General features: G+C 43.5%; 1 protein-coding gene and 1 long non-coding RNA gene across 4 annotated transcripts in view; one reads left to right on the top strand and one right to left on the bottom strand.

Annotated features, from left to right (window-relative positions):
- LOC310840739 overlaps positions 1–19,172 on the bottom strand; it is a 31,565-nt gene extending 12,393 nt beyond the window's left edge. Inside the window, exons 1-4 of the long non-coding RNA XR_014562074.1 lie at positions 18,992–19,172; positions 18,424–18,441; positions 15,352–15,431; positions 5,564–5,685 (exon numbers count right to left, since the gene is read on the bottom strand). This is a non-coding gene — a long non-coding RNA (uncharacterized lncRNA). The remainder of the gene's footprint in view (positions 1–5,563; positions 5,686–15,351; positions 15,432–18,423; positions 18,442–18,991) is intronic.
- Positions 1–19,280, top strand: part of B3GNT2 (UDP-GlcNAc:betaGal beta-1,3-N-acetylglucosaminyltransferase 2) — a 50,681-nt gene that overhangs the window by 21,439 nt on the left and 9,962 nt on the right. The window contains exon 1 of one of the 3 annotated variants that reach the window (XM_083730663.1): positions 2,665–4,606. The exons of the other annotated variants lie outside the window; for them this stretch is intronic. The gene's annotated coding sequence lies outside the window, so the exon portion shown is untranslated. Of the gene's footprint in view, positions 1–2,664; positions 4,607–19,280 lie in introns of those variants that run through there. 3 annotated transcript variants of the gene reach the window in all.

The following is a 19,280-nucleotide window of genomic DNA, read 5'->3' as shown; positions in this document are numbered from 1 at the left end:
AACCACAGAAAGTTATCTGCATGCATAAGTGAAGAGCACCCCACTGCATCTCCAGCTCATGAAGAGACCTTCGCCAGAGCCCAAAGGGGACATCCCCTTCAGGCTCCAGGGACAGTCTCCTTGTGAGCCGGAGGCACAGCAGGGCTTTGATAAGGCTCTTTAGGTCTCTCCCCCCACTTCGAGTTTTTTGGTACCATGCATATGCGTGGTTGCACATGATTTGAAGACACGTGAGATGCCTGTACACCAATATTGATCCAGTGTCGTAGGCTGCCAGTGCCCAGTTACCACACCCAATTCAAAGTGGTCATGAATTTTAAAGCCCCAAATAGTTTGGGGCAGGTTACTTACACATGTATCAAACTGCCTGTACCTTAAGTTCTACTCTAGAGGACCTGTTGAGATACCCACTTGCAGAAATCACTAGGAATGTTGAACAGAGCCTTCTCTGCAGTGATTCCCCCAATTATGGAACTTGATTCAGCATGAGATCAATTGCTCACAAAGAGGACAGATGAACCAGCAGAGACAGCAAGGAGGAATGTAGTGGTACTTGTAACATGGAATGGTACCTTCAATTGCATGGCAGCTTCAGTTACAGAAACTCCATGTCTATTCCAGTTTTCTGGCATTTAAAGGTAAAGGGACCCCTGACCATTAGGTCCAGTCTAAAGTATCTCTGGATCCTAGCCCTTAGACGCTTGTGAATGTTCCCCCCCCCCCCAGGAAGAGGGAGACCAAAGCTTTTCTTATAAACTACACATGGCTTCTACTTATCTGAAGGGGGGGAGGGGAATGCATCAAATTGATCTACATATACATTTCCCAACATGGTGCCCATGGTCACCACAGCATCCTCAGGTACATCCCTTGGCCCCTGCCAGCACCCCTGCCTGGAGTTTGGCTTTGTTGTTGTTTTGTGGGGTGGCATTGCCTGTAGTTTGGGGTGAACTATTGCCTCCTTTTTTCTATTTTATTTATTTTTGGAGTGTAAATAGCTGTTATGCTCGAGGGGCTGTTGCATGCAGGAGTGGTCTGAGTATCACTAATTTATCTGGTGTGGTTACAGATAGGTAGCCGTGTTGGTCTGCCATAGTCCAAAAAAAAAAAATTCCTTCCAGTAGCACCTTAAAGACCAACTAAGTCAGTTCTTGGTATGAGCTTTCGTGTGCATGCACACTTTTTCAGATACGAAGAAGAAGTGTGCATGCACACGAAAGTTCATACGAAGAACTAACTTAGTTGGTCTTTAAGGTGCTACTGGAAGGAATTTTTTTTTGTTTTATCTGGTGTGAATTGAGCACTTTGTGGTGCACACAGCAATTTCTTAGATTTCCAAATCTGCTCCCAGGCCCAAAAACGTTGGGGACCCCGATTTACATTAAAGCAGAGCTTTCCAAACTGTGTGTCGTGACACAGTGTGTCGGCTGCAGTGTGTCACACGAACGCTCCCCACACTCCTCCTGGGGCTGGAAAGGGATTAGTTTAACCTCTGGTTTGCTAGTAAAACTCAATTACTGTGTCACGAAACAGTAAAAAGTGTCTAAAAAGTGTGTCACCAACGTTTGGAAAGCTCTGCATTAAAGCTAGATTTTTTTCTAAGCTTAAAATACACACTTTTTACTATACTCTTGAGAACTTCTACAAGTTTTAGAAGGATGATTAATATATACTGACATTAAACTGCATGGCATTAATTTAGAAATTTGATGACACATAAACTCTCTTACACACAAAAATATAGTTTATAAGACATAGTGCTACAGTGTGAACTAAGAACTTGTTTACATTTTCCTGTATGACTTGTGTTGGGAAGAATGTTGTCACTGCAGTTCTATCCTAAGTGGGGTTACTTTAAAGTTGGAGTGCACAGAATTGAACCCTTAATTTTGTTGCACTTGGCTGAGAGAGGAGTAGATGAGTTGAAAGTGCTGGAGGGGGCAAGGGGCTCCATACTTTTTAGATGAAAAATGGACTGGCAATAGAATCCTAGCTCTCCCATACACTTTGCTATTACCGGTATATGGCTCACTGCTACTTATAAAAGCAAAATGAGTCGGCTGCTATAGACATACAACCAACTCAAGCGAGTCTGTTTTAAGTTTATACATAAATTGTTTGAATGTACAAACATACCACAACAATGCTCTCAAACTACACTGCTTTGTAACAGTTTAGTCTCAAATTTACATGAGAGTTGGATTGGCCTTTGGAACCTGATGACTCTTACTCCTTTCCCTCAAAATAGCTTTCCCCTTCCATACCAAGGTCTGAATTCTTGTCCTGTTAATAGCAATTATTACATCGACTTTGGTAATGAAGTGACTATCAGAACTAGCAGATGTCTTGTAGAATTTAGACTGGCTAACAGCTGGAGACGACATGCAAGGATCCGTTTCCTTGTATTTGTGCTGAATTCTAATGAGAATTTACTCCAGCAAACCCCTAGAGGAGATTCTGTTTTGGTGCACTAATTGCTTGTGTGTGTAATTATACCAAATGTGGATGAAAAACTGAAGCCCTAATTTGTCCTGATGATAGTGAAGGAAGAACAGGAAAGCAACAAAGTAATTGGGGGGCTTCCAGACAAAAGAGCTACCGGAATTTTGGAATGAGTTCGTGAACATATGATTTTCACAGAGTCCACACAACATTGTGGGCATCAATACGTTGGCCTGTATTTATTGATTTACACACACTTAATGCAGATTTCCCCTTAATGTAAAAAATCTGATAAGTGAAAATAACCCAGCCACCCATCCAATCACCCCCGGTAGAAGATTGTTAGTGTATTTTTTTGAGTTGGCCTTTTGTCACGCATGATGTTTCAATAAGCAGCCTCATAGCACCACACCCCTAATGTCTATTTGCCCCTCACCTGAGCACAGTAGATGGTCACTCATCACACCAATTTCCTCCAACTGCTGTACGCTGAAAGTATAATCTATAATTCTGCCACCTCAGTACAACTCTTAAACAAACCTTATGCAAGTCAGGTAACTACCATTCTTTCACAAGATCTCAGTATTTAAAAAGCAACAACAGGAAAGGATATTGCCTCATGCAAAAAACCACAAGCTCCCATTTTTCCCTATTGTGCAGCAGAATAACTAAGGCTATTGTTATTGTTATTATTATTTATTAAATTTGTATACCACCCTCATCCAAAGATCTCAGGGCTGTTTACAACAGAAAAATACAAAACAGCTAGTAACATTTATTCTTGTGTGCGTCCTGGGATTATTTTTAAAGGTGCACCCAGGTGCAAAAATGCCTCTATACATGCCCAGAATGGAAAGAGGGTTGGCAGACCTACGATTGAGGAGCTGGTAGAAATATACAACCCAAACAGCCAAAACCCACCAGCCGGTGAAGAGGGCTGAAGAAGCAGGAATGTGGTGGGGGCTAAGATGCCAAACCGGGGGGGGGGGGGAAGGATCTTTACGACCCGTTTACCCGGAAGACCCTTGTCTGCAACTGCAAACGCCCTCGTTGGCATCTCACCCGCGGGCTTTACAGCAGAAACCCTGCCAGGCGCTCCGGCGGCATCGCGCACCTGCCAAGGTGCCTTCAACCCCCCGTCCCGGCCCCTCCGCTACGTCGAGCCCTTTCAGGGCCGTGCTCAGCCCAGCGGCCAAGGGAAGTTTGAGCAAGTTTGTTTGTTCAGACGTGGCCGCAACGGGCTTGTTTCCGCGTTAGATCCGCAGCTGCTGTTTCGCGTTCTCCTCCCTTGCCTTCGCTCTTCTTCCCCCTTCGCCCCCGCTCGCTCCTTTTCTGAACTTCCAGCAGGCGCGGGGAAGGAAGGAGCGGGACTCTTTCGGGCTCCCTCTCCCTCTCCGCCTCCCCCCGCGAGGCCTGTCTCCGAGGCCGCCCAGGAGGTGGAGCTTGGCTCCTCTCGCTCGCTGGCTCGCTCCTCTCCCCGTTCCCCGTCTGTTCCTCCGGTGGCAGCGGCAGCGTGGCCGCCTGAGGGGCTGCCTTGGCTTCCTGCGCGAGCGGGGCGAGAAGCGGAGCAGCCTCGGAGGGCACCCGAGCAACAAGTGGCCGCACCGCCGCCGGCGCCCTGCCCTCCCCTCGGAGCAGCTAGCCTCCTGGCCAGCATGTCCCCCGGCACCCGGCGAGCTGGCGGGCCCGCGGCGCCGGTGCCGTCGCTGCTGCTGCTGCTGGGTTAGGCATCGTCCGCGCTGTGCCCTCGAGAGCATCGCGCTCTCTGTCGGAGTCGCCCCGCGAGGGAGTGAGTCACTGGCGCGCAAAGAGGGAGGAGGAAGCCGGCGGAAGCGGCGTTGGCGGCGTCGCCCCCCGCCCTTTCCCGGACTTCAACTCTCCCTTCCCTGCTGCCGTCGGGGAGAGCCGAGGGAAGCCGCGCGCCCCGCCGCCAGGCCTCCAGCACCGGCCTCGTTCCCGGCGAGAAGAGCGGAGGAGCCGCACCTGGGGGCGGGGGGGAGGCACGCCGGGCCGCCGCGGCGGAAGCGGCGCGCAATGGGAGCAGCCGCGGCGGGTTCTGGCGCCGCCGACGAGGCCATCGCCACCTGAAAAGCGATGGTGGCGGATCCACCGACGACGGCACGAGTAGGAGCAGCAGCGGCGGCCCGGGCCATTGTCTGCCAAGGTAAGGCGAACCCCGTCGCCGAGGTGTGTGTGTGTGGAGCGAGGGGCGGGCGAGGCGGGAAAGGCAGGACTGGACCCGCGGCCGCAGCCCTCCTCGCCGGGAAACCTGCGGGCTGCTCCGGCGTGGTGGGGAGAAGGGAGGCTGGGCTTTCGGCCGGGCGTCGGAAGTTGGCGGACTTGGCGCCCTCTCCTCCCTCGCTCCCCTTCCCCGCCCGCCCGCCCGCCCCGGGCTCCGCCGGGCGCCCTCAGCCGCCAGCCGGCTTCGGGGGTTTGGCTCGCTTTCCGCCCCGCTCCCCCGGCTTGGACGTGGAAAATTCTAGCTCAGCCTGTGGCTTCAAGAATGGGCGTTGAGGTCTACGAGACAAACTGGGGAATTTCCTCTTCGGGCGTCCTCGGTGGCCGCGTGCGAGAGAGACTCAGATTTGTGGCGTTGAGATTGGAGCCTGTCTCCTTCTGGCGTGCCTCTTCTCTTCTCGTTCTCTTCTCTTTCTCCCCCCCCCCCCCCAGCAGTCCGCTGCCTGTCCGACCTGCACAGGCCATTCATCAGCCTTGTCTATACTGTATTCAGGAATGGTAGAGTTCATGTGGGCGCAAGTGAAAATGTAGAGGGGTTTTGTCTACAAATACATTTAGGCTGCAATCCCAGACACATTGACTTTTACATTTGATTGGGGGCGGGCGCGACGACTTCTAAGTGCATATGTATATGGTTGCCCCGTTGGGAGGGGGCGGGTGGTTGACTAAGGGTGATGGTGAAATCTGGATAATAAAAAGAAGTTGGGCCAGATTTCTGCTGCTGTTACTCAGGTATCAACATGACACAGAGCAGTTTCTGTTTCTGCTTGAGTGAAAAAGTAAGTTGGCCTTGAGATTTGTTTAGTGTTAACTAAACAGGGCTCCCCCTAGTTACAAATTTGAAAGGAGGAATATAGCAGGCGCTTGCCCTGGCTGCTCTTACCTTGTGATCTTCTGGCATTGGTCATGAATTACAGTATATTGAAGAAAATTGCAACACAGAGCCCTTGTTGTGAAGTGGGGCAGTTCTACTGACAGTTGCCCCTTAGAAGCTGCAGCCCTCTGCTGTAAAGTGGAAAAATAATTCATTCTAAATTGGAAGTGGCGAGCATAATCCATGCCAATTTGCTCCAAACATTGGAAGCATCCTCTGGAATTCAATAGGAGTTCTTTTTTTAGCATCTGGGCAGGTTTTCTTCTTTCACATTTAGTGGAGTTATTGTAGGGTTTGACACAATGATCTCACTCCATGAGGGTGATTTCACGCATAAAGAATTTACCACACTGATACAGGTGCAGACATCAAACATGAATAAACCTTAAAATAACCTACTTTAAATTTAGTTGGTCTTTAACACAAGAATGTATAGCAGAAATTGTTTTAAAAGCCTTTAGCATGACCTTCAGATAACAGCCCACCATGGTGTAGTTTAATGATTAACTTTAGGATTCAGCTAGGTAATATGGAATCTGTTTTGACAAGAATTGGTTACCTTTCATCAGATAAGGGGAATCCTTGATTCTTTTGTGCTCTTGAATCTTTCCATTCTTGCCAAATATCACAAAAATTACGTGTTGCAATGAGTTTTTGTTATGTTACAAAGCACTTTATTAAAAGTGGTAAATACCACTGTTTCATAGATAGGGATATAGTCATGGATATTTATGTTTCCTTACCTCTACCTCTAACTAGTCACCTGCATGACAACAGTAATGTTAGCTTTCATAAAATGCCCCATGCTGTAGGTTTTTCCCATTAAGTGTCATTTAATTTTCATAGAGTAGAATATATCTGGTATGGCTTAGGTGAAAGGTAGCAAAAGGGTGCCTTTTGAAACTTCTCATAATCCAAGGAAGTGAATGGACTATTTCCATAATTCCCTGGTGTGTCACCATGTTATCAGGGTGTTAATAGGCCTTCCCCTTTGTCACATGCTGGGTCAGTTGTACAACAACCTGGAGAAAAGTTGCCATGCTACAGGTAGGGAGGGATCAACTGGCTGCTTAAGAGTCGGTTGCAAAGAGTAGCATGTAGCCATGGTAGAGAATTAAACTTTTAACATAAGCAAAGGGGAAGGCAAAGGCACTGGAATTTTGTGGCAACTTGGGAGACGTTTGTGATATACATGAAAGAACTTCAGTCTGCTATAAACATGTCATCTGCATTCCTCAGGTTCTGGGACAGAACTTAATACACTTACTTATGAGAGACAAACACACATCCTCACCTGTTTTGTTTTGTACATTATAATCAAATATATATATTTTTTAAAGATTGGGGGAAAGCTGACTGCTTAAGAGTCTGACGTAACCTCCCTCAACCTGATACCAGCCAGATGTTTTGTGTACTTTAAACACCCATCACCCCCCCAACCAGGATGCTTAATTCTTAGGATTGATGGAAGTTGTAATCTAAAACCAATGTTGGGCACCAGATTGGGGGGACCTGGAATGGTGGAGGAGAAGGGACTGTTGGCAAGGGAGTGGCGCTGGAGAGTATGGAAGGCAGTAGCAGAACACCAGCATGCGGATTGGAGCTGAGGCAGACTGAAGAGAATTACCATATGGTGAATCTGATTGCTGGCTATAGGAAGTACTGAAGCTCGATAATTGCGACCATTCTGTTTACAGACACTGGTAAATCAAGGCAACTGCTCAGTTTCAAGTGTCTTCCAAATACTGTATGCTGCTTGGTAGTGTTTGCATATGTGTATTCATGAAAGAAGCCTTAGGGCTCTTTGTGCATGATGCAGATTAAAGGTAGATTACAGAAACTGAAAAAAGAGTTTATGCTTGGAAGTAAATCCTGTTTAGTAAATCCTTTGTAATAACTCAGTGAAAGTTATTACTGAATAAAGGTTTAAGTGTACGTCAAATGTTATGGACAAAGGACAAAACAAACATAGAGAAGTGCGTTTGTCAATGCATAGCTCTTAGATGCTACTCCACTTTTCAAACTTTGAAATCTATATGCTATTTTGTAGTTAATCAGGATTGTAAAAATCATGAGTCTGCTAGTCTGACACACACACACACTTTAAGGAACAAGTTATAATAAAAGGTGAGGATCTCTTAGAAGACCATGTTCTTAAAAAGTCAGGATGTTCTGTGTGGGTGGATCAAGGGGATTTTAAATCATGCTTTGAATTGCCAGGGGAAAGGGCTGATTATAAAATGTCCTGAATGTTTAACCCTGTCTTGGTTGCCGTAGCAATTAAAACTTACAGAATCATCAAACTGGAAGGGACCATGAGGGTAACAGTCCAACCCCTGCAATGCAGGAATCTTTTTGCCTAATGTGGGGCTCAAACCCACAACTTTGCGATTAAAAATCTCATTCTCTTCTAACATTATCAAAGAACCTCTGGTCATACTTCTGGGAGTGTAGCCCACACATGTGAGCTGCAATGATTTGTAATTGCTTGGGGCAGCAATTGTGAATTTGAGGATTTCTGCAAGTATACCAAGCAGCATAACACATGAAGACTTAAGTTTGGGCACTCTCCAGAAGCAAGGACAGCTAGATAGTGGACAGAAATGTTTCTCCTTGTTACAAAAGTAAAACGTTCTTGCCACCTGATTGACAGTAAAGATAGTCCTAGCTTGCCGTGCACAATAATAAATACCTAACAATACACCACACATTACTTTAGGCTGATGGGGGTCTATTTTGTTTTTTCATTCCAGAGCCCCAGATCCACTAGCTGGAGTTGCTCAGAAACAGCAACATAAACATAAGGGTTACAGATAGGTAGCTGTGTTGGTCTGCCATAGTCAAAACAAAAAAAATTCCTTCCAGTAGCACCTTAAAGACCAACTAAGTTAGTTCTTGGTATGAGCTTTCGTGTGCATGCACACTTCTTCGTATCTGAAGAAGTGTGCATGCACACAAAAGCTCATACCAAGAACTAACTTAGTTGGTCTTTAAGGTGCTACTGGAAGGAATTTTTTTTGTATAAACATAAGGGTTAGCTGCGGCAATTCATAAAATAGCAGGTCAGATTTTAGCTGAATGCAGTAGGCCTTATAGTCCTTGGTGGGCCAAAGATTGCACCTGGAATATTCAACAGCGTAGGCTGCATGTTTACCCAGAAGTAGCCCTGTCAAGTTGCTAGACTTGATTCATTGTGTAAGTGTTTTCCTTTTTAAAGCCCTATATAAATTGGGACCCAGGTACTAAAGTACTTCCTTCAGCGAATGACCTGGCCCATATGCTAAGTAGACCTTTGGAGAACCTTTTCTCTGTATCTCTGCTTTTTTTGGTGTTGGCTTCCTGCCTCTGGAATGTCTTCCTTAGGGAAGCTTCTGGCAAAGGCTCTTACACATTACTGTTGTTATGCAAATGCCTGCTTATTTCCCAAGACCACCTTGGCTGAATTTTGTTTTATTATGCTGTTGCAACTTTATGCTTTTGCTATTTTATTGCCCTTTGATTTTATTGTTTCTAATGGTTTTATTTATTTATTTAATTTCTATACTGCCCCATACCTGAAGGTCTCAGGGCAGTTCACATAAAACATCAAGTACATAAAATCAAAACAAAAATAATAACCCAATAACTCCCCCCCCCTCAAAAAAAGAGCCAGCATTTTTAAAAGGGTATAGGATGTTAAATCAAGTCCGGCAAAAGCCTGGTTAAATCACGGTCCGGTAAAAGCCAGGGAGCCACTGCAGAGACGGCCCTTTCTCGTGTTGCCACCCTCCTGACCTCTCAAGGAGGAGGCACATGAAGAAGGGAACAATGTCACTTCAGCAATACTGAGGGAGGAGGTAAAAATATTCCTAAATAAATAAGCACCACTTATTCTGCTGGGCACCAACACAATGTAAACTCTGGATCAGAGAGAGGGGGAAAGTACCAGTGCATGCTACTAATTCAACTACTGTGAGAGAGAGCATACTTTCAATGAGTACTTACATAATAATATGAGATCACTGAGCAGAGAAAACGGAGTCGAGAATAGGGCTGTGTAATTCTAACCTTGCTGGCTTAGCCAAACATTGCAGTTGCTAGCCCTCCCCCCACCAGTTCTCTGATCCAGAAAGAAGTAGAGAGGATCATGCACTGTTGGGCAGTATTTCCTGAAGCCACACAGTGGGCTTTAGGCCCTGGTATCAAACATTTTGCCTGCATGCCTCTTTCGCCTGAGGACCACATTGTCTTCTGGGCAACTTTCCAGGGATCTCATGTAAATTGTGGGCAGGGCTAGAGGCCAGGGTGGGAAACGTAATAAATGTAATCTTGTGAGTTTATACAGTAGGCTACCTTCTACCCAGCCACCCACACCATTCCCTCTTCCATCCAGGCAGGCTAGGGCTGCCATATTTCTTTTTTTAAAAAGATATTTATTAAAGTTTTCAGAGAATTCTATAAAATAGAAAAAACAAGAAAAACAGAAAAAGCAATAAGACATACATACACAACACATACAATAACAAGTATAATTTCAATCCCTTATATTCATAAAACTTACTTTCCCGACCTCCTCATACCTCCCCTTCCTGTATTCCAATCTCTAATTAAATCAATTCAACAAATCCTTCCCCTAATTTCTGTTTAATTTTTAATCTTTCTTTTTCTTAATTACCTAATCATTACAGCTAAGAACCCCTTAATTTCTAAATCCACATCGTTCTAACATTCAATAATCTTACAATGTTTCTTAAGATAATCCTTAAATTTCTTCCAATCTTCTTCCGCCGTCTCTTTTCCCTGGTCTCAAATTCTGCCGGTCATTTCTGCCAATCCCATATAGTTTATAACCTTCATCTGCCATTCTTCCACGGTGGGTAACTCTTCTGTCTTCCAATACTTTGCGATGAGTGTTCTTGCTGCTGTTGTAGCATACATAGAAAATGTTCTATCCTTCTTTGACACCAATTGGCCAACCATGCCCAGGAGAAAGGCCTCTGGTTTCTTCAGAAAGGTATATTTAAATACCTTTTTCATTTCATTATAAATCATCTCCCAGAAGGTCTTAATCCTTGGGCATGTCCACCAAAGGTGAAAGAATGTACCTTCAGTTTCTTTACATTTCCAACACTTATTGTCAGACAAGTGGTAAATTTTTGCAAGCTTGACTGGAGTCATGTACCACCTATAAATCATTTTCATAATATTTTCTTTTAGGGCATTACATGCCGTAAATTTAATACCGGTGGTCCACAACTGTTCCCAGTCCTCAAACATAATGTTATGGCCAATATCTTGTGCCCACTTGATCATAGCTGATTTGACTATTTCATCCTGTGTATTCCATTCCAACAGCAAGTTATACATTTTTGACAAATTCAGGGCTGCCATATTTCAAAAGGTGAAAATCCGGACAAAATCCACCACCCCCAAGAAGTTGTTGAGCTATTTTTAAGGGAAATCGGCAAAAACAACACTGCTGACATGGATTGCCATACGTCCAGATTTTCCCGGACATTTCAGCGATTTCTGCCCAGACTGCTGAATCCTGGCTATGTCCAGGAAATTCTGGGTGTATGGCAACCCTAAGGTAAGCAAGAATCATAGAATCATAGAGTTGGAAGAGACCCCAAGGGCCATCGAGTCCAACCCCCTGCCAAGCAGGAAACACCACCAGAGCACTCCTGACATATGGTTGTCAAGCCTCTGTTTAAAGACCTCCAAGTCATTGTTAGAGTTGAAGGACACAAGGCCATTGAGGGATGTGGCCTGGGGAGAGTTCCAAGAGCTAGTCAGAGATCTTGAGGGTCACATTTGACCCTCAGGCCTTTGGTTCTCCCATCTACAATATGTAGCCTTTCTCCAAACCTTGGAACTGGAGAGGGAGAGGGAGCGGGGGCGGGGTCACCACACAGTTGCTTGGAGATTTCCCATGTACCTCAGCACCTTCAGAGCTTGGAGGATAGCTGGCAATTTGTCATACTAGAGAGTAGTAGCATGCCTGCCTTGATGAATGTGCCCTGAGCAAAAACTTGAAGGCACTTCAGCTGGTGACTGAGACTGATACATGCTACTTGTTCTTAGCCATTGCTCAACCAGCCATTATCACACTTATGACACTATAGCTGCTGGTCCAAGGCTGCTGGCAAAGCAACCCTTCCATTCCAAGCACTACTACTGGAGTGTCTTTCAGGAATGCAGACTACTCTGCATTCTTCTACCACTTGACCAGAAAAGGAGTGAAGCAGCTGACTGAATTACCCTCCAGACACTGGCTCCCTCGGCCAGTAAAGCGAGATGAGCGCCGCAACCCCAGACTCGTCCGCGACTGGACTTAATGGTCAGGGGTCCCTTTACCATTTCAAATTATACATGTGCCCCCAAGCAATTTTCCATGCTTTCTCCCCACCTTCCCTGTATGCGTCCGTGATGTCTGCTGTTATAGAAGAAGGGCTAGCACAATCTGAGCATCACATTTAAGAAGGGAACACAAGTGACAGTTTCTACCATGACCAGGAGCAGTAGTCAACATGTCCCCACCTCAGAGCTCTTGACCTATTTATAAGGGCTTCACCTCCAGAAGTCAAATACAGTGGTACCTCGGGTTAAGAATTTAATTCGTTCCGGAGGTCCGTTCTTAACCTGAAACTGTTCTTAACCTGAAGCACCGCTTTAGCTAATGGGGCCTCCCGCTGCTGCCGTGCTGCCAGAGCACGATTTCTGTTCTCATCCTGAAGCAAAGTTCTTAACCTGAAGCACTATTTCTGGGTTAGCGGAGTCTGTAACCTGAAGCGTCTGTAACCCGAGGTACCACTGTATTTTTTGTCCCTGGGTTTGTTTTTAAATAGAAAGAGTTTGGGTAGTATTCAGCTAAATTTTACTTTGAGTAGAGCCATTGAAATGAATGAACATGACTGTCAGATGCATTGATTTCACTGGGTCTACTCTGAGTAAAACCTAGTTGAAATAACTCTTAAACTCTAGTAAAAAGTGTTGGATGAAATTTCAGTTCAAATAGATTTTGTGTTTAGACCTTTAATAACACAGTCACATAATTTCAAACTATGATACTTTAAAATGAAATGTGTTGTTTTATGTTTATATTCTTCAAAGAATCTGATTTAAATAAAAGCTTTTGCTCCCATGTAGCAAGTGTGTAATGATTGCAGTCCTAATAGTTTCATCTTAGCTCTGAAATGTGGTTACTTGGTTTCCCTTTCAGATAAGAAAAACTTAACATACTGGCTCTTTACACATTTGTAGAATCATAGCTACTAAATTATCCTCAAGAGTTTTTTCATGTGCATCTTTAACCAGTGACTCATCTGACACCTCACAGTAAGCCAAGGGTTGCTAATGTGGCAAACGTGCTAACAGAGGCTTTCCCCACTTTCCCTGGTGTTTCCTTTTTGGATGTCAAGTGGAGAGACAGCTGAGAGTGGGAATAAGAGGACAGAAGGAGGACAAAGTGTGTTAAAACAAGCCGTAGTTCCTTTGGTCACCTGAAGGCCATTGAATCTGGCCATTGTGCACAGTGGACAGAACAACATGGATAGTAAACAAATGCTAACCTTGTAGAGCAGGGGTAGGCAACCTAAGGCCCCGGGGGGCAGATGCGCCCAATCGCCTTCTCAATCTGGCCCATGGATGGTCTGGGAATCAGTGTGTTTTTACATGAGTAGAATGTGTCCTTTTATTTAAAATACGTCTCTGTGGTATTTGTGGGGCATAGGCATTTGTTCATCCCCCCCCCCGAAAATATAGTCTGGCCCCCCACATGGTCTGAGGGATGGTGGACCGGCCCACGGCTGAAAAAGGTTGCTGATCCCTGTTGTAGAGTAACAACTTTCACTCTGGAAATTAGCACTAGCATTGGTGGCAACAGCTAGATAAGTCACACATCTTTAGACCATTTAGATGCAGCACAGAAGATGAATAATGAAATGTTGCATTACTGTATATTCAGCTAAGAAAAAATAGAGCAGAAACCCCTTGAGAGGCAATTGGTATTTAATCAAATAGAAGTCCTAACCAGTGTTTTAATGCTGGTTGGATTTTTTATTTTTCTTTAAGCAGAGGGAAACTTGATGAAATAATTTCATCATCAGTAGCTTAGTATAGAGCCTAATTAGACATGAGTAGAATGAATAGAATGTTATGGGATGTAGGTGGCCCTGTGGGTTAAACCACAGAGCCTAGGGCTTGCCAATCAGAAGGTCGGCGGTTCAAATTCCCTTGATGGGGTGAGCTCCCGTTGCTCGGTCCCTGCTCCTGCCAACCTAGCACTTCGAAAGCACATCAAAGTGCAAGTAGATAAATAGGTACCGCTCCTGCGGGAAGGTAAATGGCGTTTCCGTGCAGCTTAGTCATGCTGGCCACATGACCTGGAAGCTGTACGCTGGCTCCCTCGGCCAATAAAGCGAGATGAGCGCCACAGCTCCAGAGTCGTCCCCGACTGGACCTAATGGTCAGGGGTCCCTTTACCTTTACCTTTAGAATGTTACTTGGCATGGTTAAATATTTCTGAGGTCTAAACATACTCATGGAAAACATCAAGGCTTCATTTCAGGCCCCTGCAGTGTAATGTGGGTGATCCACTAGCAGAATGCAGCACCTCTTCAACAGTTGTTGGATAAACTGGGACTAAGCTCACTTGCATTGTCCATGATCCCATTCCAGGAGTGCTGAGCAATAACTGCTCTTTCTTTCCATTTTTTGTTGGCCATCTATGGAAGGGGAGGACGTAAGCCAAGTAGCCCAATCGTAAGAGTACATGTTATAGAGCAGGGGTGTCCAACAGGTCGATCACGATCTACCTGTCGATCACTGATGTACCTGGTCAATCCTGGTCAATCGAGGGACACTGATGCCCCCCCCCCAGACAAACCAACGCAACAACTTTGGCTGATCCTCCCCCCCCCAAAAGCTCAAAAACTCCAGTCAATCCAATGGGTAGATCACTGCCAGTTTGTTTATAGTGGGAGTAGATCGCAATCTCTTGGAAGTTGGACACCCCGGTATAGAGATATGAACGGAGGACAAGCATGAGGGCTCCTGGCTAGTCTTTTTCTTTTTCTTTTCCTTTCATAGTTGAAGAGTTTGGGTTCGTCACTGTGGAAAGCTTGTAATCTTAGTCACCATGGCACTTGGAAAGTGTTGCATGATTCATTACTCAATCCTTTCTCTTTGACACATCGTTGACTATTCAGATGGTACTAAGAATCTGAACACATGATGGATGCATAACATAGTGCAACACAGAGTTGGCCCTTCTGAGCTGCCCTCTCATTGAATTGCTGATATTCTTCCACAAACATAGTCAAAGCAATTGTAACTGGCTCATGGTGTTTACCTGTTCACAACATCACTGCTTATCTTGTTAGATGGTGATGCATTGCAAACAGTAATATTTGGGTTAAAGGTCTGTTCTTTGCTGGTGGAAAAAAACCCAAAGTTTCAGAAGAGGCAGCCAAGCAACTAGTGATCCATTTAACCCCTCTTGTCTTTTCTTCCAGCTTCTGTTAATTAGTAGCTGAACTCCAGCTTTTTATCATTCTTTTTCATAGTAGTTTAGCTGCTAGGAGCTCTGCAAGCTGTTGAAAAGCAGTCGGAGATTAATTCAAATTCTGCTCTCTTTAATTTTGACTGTTGTTACTGAAATAAAAGTTCTCTTTTTACCATATAATTCATTATCTCAACTATCAAAAGCTAGTTGTAAATTCTGTCATATCATCCTTGTTATTTCTTTTAAAACAATATTTCTGAGTTCTATTTCAGTCCCTTGATTCCCGTTACATGAATTTTGTGGTGCTACTTACAGCATATCAGGAGTTCATAGTTCAAAGTACCGTATATAGAACACATTTCAAGGAACTGTAATGCAGGTTTACCGCAATCCCTGTTGGAAAAGAAATTGACTAAGAACTTGACACAGGCATGGGCTTATGAGAACTAAATTAATCAGAAGCTGAAATGCTTTACCGTTTCTACCTTTACTGACTGCAATCTTAAATATTCTTATCAAAAAGTACCTCGTGGGATCCAGATCCCAAGTAAACCTGTTCAAAATCAAGGTGAATGACAGGCAGAGCAATCCTAAGAATTCTTTCTCAGAAATAAGTCTTTTTGAGTAAATAGGACTTACTCCTTAGAAAGTATGCATAGGCTTGTAGAATTGGATACTTGAAAACTAGACATTAACGTACATAAGTGCAAACTGAATTTTGTGCCTTGTGAGCAGAACCTGTGTTCCTGGAAGGGAGAAAATGTGATTAAGTAATCAAAGTTTCTATAGTCGTATCACAGGAACAAAATTAACCTACTTGGGCATCTGGAAATTCCCATGCTCTAACCAGTTTGATCTAGCTATTCAAATACCATTGCTTCAACAGCTTTTTTCATCAGCATTACAGAACAAGCTTTTAATATTATCCCTTAGACATTGTGGCTGGGATGGGAAGGATTCCGGCTGAAAAAATTAATACTTGCATGATTGACTTTGTGTAGTTTAACCCTGTTTCTTCTTTTTATGTGGAGGGGCTAAGGCAATGATCTGAGTTTACACAACAAAGAATTAACAAGCCATTTATTGCAGTCTGCGCAATGTAACATAGTCGACACTAGAAAGATCTTTTTGGTGTAACAGTAGATAACCGATATAAGACAGTCTAGAAAGTAGCGCTTTTTGAGAGACTAACAAATATGCTGTGGTTGACATGTGGACAGATCAAGAAGGGTGGCTTCACCCCAGTGGTTTGATTTTATTACATATGCTATGTTGTAAAGAAAATCTGCCCTTTTCCCCTTATGGGGTATCAAAGAGCCCGTATAGAGTCCTTACGTGGGTTCCCTCTTGGTAGGAGAAAATAACAGAAAATAGACATTTTTAATTCCCTGCCCTGGAGCTCAAGACCACCCCTCCATACATCATACATACATCACAGAAGGTGTAACCCAAGACCACCACCCCCACAAACATCATACCTACATCACAGAAAAGGTGGTCTACAACAGAAATTTGAATGTTGTTGCTTTTCCTGTCAGTCAGGTTATCTGATAATGCCTTATCTGATTGCCTTTCCTGGTAGCTTTCCCATTCCTTTGAAATGGTGATTACCCAATTCCTGTAACAAGGAAGGTTTTTCACTTCCTTCCTCCTTGCAGAGAAACATTTGGTCAGCTTGGGAGTCAAAATGGTTTCAGGTCGGTCTTCCTGTGCTGATCTATGTATGTGCTTGGTTGGTACATTTATAAACATATATATAAGACCTGAAATTTTATTATTACAGCTAGTATGTATGAACAATCCCACCCCCACCCCCCAGCCTTTGGCTCAATTTGGTTTTTTTAAACAAGATTTTCACTTCCATTCTCACGTTCTATTATATATCAGTACCCAATTTTGCTTTATTTGTAACCTAAAAAGAAAATGATTATTATCCATATTCAGTTTTAACACAACCACAAGGATATTTGATGGGACAGTTGGCTATGTGATATTGAATATTAACTGTTACTTTTATCTTGTTTCAATTAGTTTATAAACCAGGAACCTATATATTGACCACTAACCACAAACCAAATATCTGAAATATGCTATTTTTGTTATCCATGAATGATGATACAAGATGGCTTTGGTCTATTTATTTGGTTTATTTATTTATAATTGTGGTCCTTCATATAAAACCCAATAAAGAGTTATTTTAAAAAAACAACAACAATCCAGCCAGTGGCCAATGAAAGAAGAAAAGTTAGAAGTACTGTATCTCTTTCTTACACCGTAATCCTTCCCAGGATTAAAACTGCATAAAACAAGTGAAGCAGTTTCAGGATTGAGCTGCTAACTTGAATTTATTGCTGTCTGACACAACAATAATAATACTGAAGCATTAAGTTGGCCTTCCCCAATTTGTGGCCTTTCAAATGAGACACAGCTCTCATCAGCCCCCGTCCTCATTACCAATGGTCAGAGGTTATGGAAGTTGCTGAAGAAGGCTGCCAACCTCTTGACTTTATAAAGTGTACATTAATCTAAAATATGCTATCTGTGATTTGAAGCTAACCCCAAATCGTTATTTGCTTGTCGCCCCCCTCCCCAATCCTTTTACTTATACAGAACTTTGCATATAATTAAATTGATGATAACTTTACTGTTCAAGTGCCAGGTTAACAGAGGCTAGCCATAATTATACTTTTATAATAGAAGCGAAACTTTTTTTCAATAATATGAAAGCTGCTGTATTTACTTATTTATTTGTAAGAGTCCTTGCCCTTTGCCATAAAGTCCCAGGACAGGTTGCAACAATATACAATTACAAAAACAAGTAAATCAATTATAATTTTAAAATAAGTAAAACACATATTATAGGTAGCAACCATTTTGCACGGGGGTTCCATTCCTGCCCCCCCCCCCCCACATTAGTGGAGCTTGCATAAGCTTCTCTGTTCCATCCCTTGTTCTGCCCTCTTCTGGGTCTAAAAGGACCCAAGTGTTGGTGGTTGTGTGTCAATCAGACGTGCGCAAAATGGGCACTGCCTGTACAGTTGTAATAACCTGAATGGTACATATTCAACAAAAGGCACCCACACATTGAACACCTTTTCTGCGGTGGCTCCCTGCTTGTGGAATGCTCTCCCCAAACACCTTCATTACATATCTTACATACCTTTAGGTGCCAGGCAAAAACATACTTCTTCTTCTTTCAGGCCTTTGGCTAATTAGCCAATCTATGGTCTTTTAAACTGTTAGAGGGGGTACTGTTTTTGTTTGTTGCTATGTTATGTATTTTTGCCTTTTTTAGATTGTAAACCTCTCTGTGATCCTTGGATGAAGGGCAGTATAGAAATTTAATAATTCATTATCATCATCATCATCATCATCATCATCTTACCTAGTTTCTCCTTCCCACCTAGACTGAAGTTAGGTAGAGAAAGCAGATCATGTGTTGAAAGTTGAGGATCTTAGGAATCCCATACATTTTTGTGCTTGAATCCCAGAAACAATGCACTGTGCATTGTAATTTAAAACGATTTCGTGGATTAACTAAGACTGCAACCTCAACCCCATTTACCTGCCCTATCGAGTTCAATACGATGTATTTTTATTAGTCATGTTTAGGATTGTACTGTTTAGTTTCTAGAGATGGGCAGCCTGATCCTTTGCATGTTTACTCAAGATGTAAGCTCCACCAAGTTCAGCATGACTTGCTTCCACATAAGTGCACAGTCTCACATCATTATGCAGAAGTGCCATTTAATGCTGTGGGCTTCATGACACACTTTGTATTTACAAAATTTAGCTCAAAAAACAAAATAAACTACACATATGTAAATTATTGTGTAAAATTGTTTAGAAGATTTGTTCTTTTTCATGGCAGTTTATCAGATGACATTTGCAAAAGCCTCTGAATTACACAATCGCTGTAGCTCCAAATATGGGCAGCAGCTACTAATATTGACCTACCTGAATACATAATATTGGCCTACCTATATAGCTTGCTGTTACTTGAAATCAGTTTTCACGAGTGTGTTGGATATCTAAAATCTTACACTTCCTACCCAATTGTGTTGGTGCTGGTACATGAAACTCATGCTGTGTTGCAGACGGTGTCCCTTCTTTCTGAAGTCTGGAGAGGACTTTTAAATATCACTTCAGTGTATCCAGCTCCTAATATGTGCTAACAATGCACTCTGATGTCATGGCATACAGGAGAAAGTGCCAGTGCAGTTTTATGTAGCAGCTTCTCCC

This window comes from Podarcis gaigeae, assembly GCF_964106915.1.
Source record: "Podarcis gaigeae genome assembly, chromosome: 3".
Taxonomy (NCBI): Eukaryota; Metazoa; Chordata; class Lepidosauria; order Squamata; family Lacertidae; genus Podarcis; species Podarcis gaigeae.
Note: the sequence above shows the minus strand (reverse complement) of the source record. Positions and strands in the feature narration are given on the sequence as shown.